This window comes from Echinops telfairi, unplaced genomic scaffold (genome assembly GCF_000313985.2).
Source record: "Echinops telfairi isolate 266 unplaced genomic scaffold, ASM31398v2 ScPeMD7_1;HRSCAF=3_1, whole genome shotgun sequence".
Taxonomy (NCBI): Eukaryota; Metazoa; Chordata; class Mammalia; order Afrosoricida; family Tenrecidae; genus Echinops; species Echinops telfairi.
The window spans coordinates 3,175,938-3,179,063 of record NW_022103897.1 but is presented as its reverse complement, the minus strand read 5'-3'; the positions used below and the strand labels follow the sequence as shown (position 1 = coordinate 3,179,063).

Sequence of the window (3,126 nt, the reverse complement as noted above, 5' to 3'; positions counted from 1 at the left end):
ACCAAGTATACAGGGTGAGGAAGAACTATTTAGGTAAAAACAAAGGCAGCATATGACCTCTGGTGGGAGATAATATCACTTGAATCCAGAGAGAAATGTAGAAGAGGTCTAGATCACCCTAAGCCTTATAAATGTAGTTTTAAAATCAAGATCCCACAAGGAAATGCTTAATAAAGAGCCTCCTAGGGGAAAGGATATTTACAGGAGTATAGGCATTAATGTGCTGTGGGGTCTTGGTAATAACAGAGAGTCATCACCACCCATAGTTTAAGGAGGAAGGAAGAGAGCTAGTGGAATCCATTGAGAACTAAGGGGTGTGTGGAGGTGAGGCTACCCACCATGGGCAGAGCGAATTCCTGCAGAAGCCCAGAAGCAGCAAGGGCAAACTATCTCCAAGCTCATCTCCTCACCCCTGCCTAAAGTCTCCACTGGGCATATTTTCTGAGTCATGTAGCAGTCCATAGCAGAAAAGAGAAAGTCGAACAGAAATAGGAAACCGAAGTCTATCATATTATTAAATTTTTAATATGCTAAGAAGATGGGACACTTTAGAAAGATGTTAATCAAAGTGGTATAATGGTGAAATTTCTCAGTTTAGGTATTTTCTGTTACAGAGTTTGTAAAAGGACCCATGGAATTAGAATAAGCATTCTCCCTCATATTAATATTCGGTGTGGTGAGGAGAGGAGTGTGTTTTTCGGGTTTGTGGCAAGTTTAAAAAAGACAAATTTATATATATTCAAGTATTAGATACAAGTAATAGCATTCAAATCTACATGTAATTAGTAAGGCTTGATTAGTCAATGGGGGAAAACAAAAACTCAGTCAATGGCCCAGGTGAACACGAAGGTTTGCATTTATGTTGTTTTTGATAAATGCAACATAGTGAATTACTTATTATAGCACTTCTAGGGCAAAATAAAAAGAATATACAAATTCACTGCCATTGAGTCAATTCTGACTCATAGTGACTCCTTAGGACAGGGTAGAACTGCCCCTTTTGGTTTCTAAGACTAACTCTTTATAGGAATAGAAAGCCTTGTCTTTCCCCCATTCTGCTCATAGTCTGTGAATTCCTACCAAATGACTGGGCAGGAATATGCAAATGTGAGGTGTGTGTGACCCACCAAAGAAATTGGAAAGCTTGCTAGTAATGCAAATAAGAACCTGGCACCTTTGGTGTGGAACCATACAAATAGGATATATGGAACTGCAACATGGAGATTGGTCACGTTTACCATCATGCTGGATTTTAAAGGAGCCCACTGAAAAGAGGAAAGTGGGGAATCTCACACTCATTAAGATACAAGAGTGGGGTGCATCACTTGAACCTGAGATCCCTGCACGACACATCTTCTTTCCGAAAAACAGAGGAGCTGTGTGACACCAGGAATGGCAATAGAAGTGGGAGAAAAGTGACAGCAACAGGAGAGCCAGGGACAGTGCGGTGGCTTCCAGGTCCTTAGGCTGAGAAAGCTGAGTGCCTTTGGGCAGGACCCTTGCTAGCGGAGTGGGACGACCTTTCTATGGACACTTAATTTGGTGAGCTCATTTTGTTGGCCCATTGAGCTATAGCTGAGCACTACAGGTTGAGGCTAATTGACAAGAGTAGGTACTTCCCAGCAGAATTAAAAGGGTTTTGCAACACTTATCAACATTTTCCAAACACTTATCTCTGCAGGGCAGAGGCCAAGGAGCCTTGCAGATGCAATGAAGTGGACCAGAGAGAGGTATGTCTGTGGGCATTGCTGAGAAAAGACTGCTTTGACAAACAAAAAATAACAACAAAAAACCACCTGTATCTCATACTCTTGTTTCTCTTCATATCATATAAATCTTTCAGCTTTTTCTAAAGATTTCCATGGAGAGGAACAAGGAAGAGTTCAGAACTAATTTTTTTCAGTCCTGCTCTGCAGGACTGAAAAAACAAACAAACCTGTATCTTGAGCATCTTTTATCCTGAACTGTAACCTATTAACTTCTCTAAATGAACTCATATTCATATTTAATGTATTGTCTGTGAGTTCCTTGTGGACATAGCAAAGCATTATTGAACTAGAATGTCATTGGAAAAATGACTGATGTCAGAAATGGTGAAAAGGTTGGAAAGCTGAGGTATGTCTGACATCATAGGAACCAGCCTGAGGTTGATGCTAATGGTGATTTGCCTCCTCTCCCCTTGAGAAGTTAGAGAAGGTTACAGGTCAACCCCAAGCCATGCTGACATTGGGTTAGTATTGAAAGTTTTTATAAAAGGATTTGTCGGGCTCAGATGATTTGTGTGTGTGTGTGTGTGTGTGTGTGTGTGTGTGTGTGTGTGTGTGTGTGTTAGGTGATGTTTCTAACAATTCTTCAAAGAGTGGGAGTGAGAGGATTGTGGAGAGAAACAGCCATTTGGTTTTTATTCAGATAAGGGGAGTTGCTAATGCTCCCTTTTGCCTAAAGCTTAGTACTAGAAATCCTAACCTTTCAGAAAAAGACAGAATACATATTGTGCATCTATTCTAAAGGTGAAGATTCTTCCTTTATAATGTACAGGTAAGAATGGAATGAAAAATCAGAAAGTTTTCCACATCAGTGGCCTGATACCTGCTATATGACACACACCACCTGAGGGAGGTTTTGTAACATTGTCCGTCTCGAAGGTCTCCTGCTAATCAGCTGAATCCAAATCTTTGAGTAAAGCCCAGAGCTCTCCATTGTTAAAAGGTTCCTTTTGTGATGTTTGGACATGTAGGCCATGCTTAGCAACTACTACAGATATAATTCAAACTCCAAACACTGTTTATGTGAAAAGTCCAGCTAACTAAAGTTCTAGTGATAACCTAATGAAGTTCTTCCACTTATAACACTCTCTTACTCTTGATCCTCAGTTTCAAGTTTAAGTGCATAGATATGAAGTTCCTCTTCTAAAAGTGAAATGACTAAATGGATAGCCATCACTTTGCAGAGCCTGTGGGTTTGCTTTTGGTAATGGCCTTTATTAGATACCATTTAAAAAAAATAAACTTATTGCAATCAAGTTGAGTCCAATTCATAGCAGCCCTACAGGCTGGGAAAGCACTTCCCCTGTGGGTTTCCAAGACTAATTCTTTAAGGGAGTAGGTAGCCTTGTCTTTCTCCTGA

The 3,126-nt window shown here is 40.3% G+C and overlaps 1 non-coding gene across 1 annotated transcript; it reads left to right on the top strand.

The window, feature by feature from the left end:
* The first annotated feature begins 1,805 nt into the window (after window positions 1-1,805).
* On the top strand, window positions 1,806-1,920 carry LOC115869198. The gene has a single exon (XR_004046056.1). It is a non-coding gene; the product is annotated as a U5 spliceosomal RNA (small nuclear RNA).
* Window positions 1,921-3,126: the final 1,206 nt, after the last annotated feature.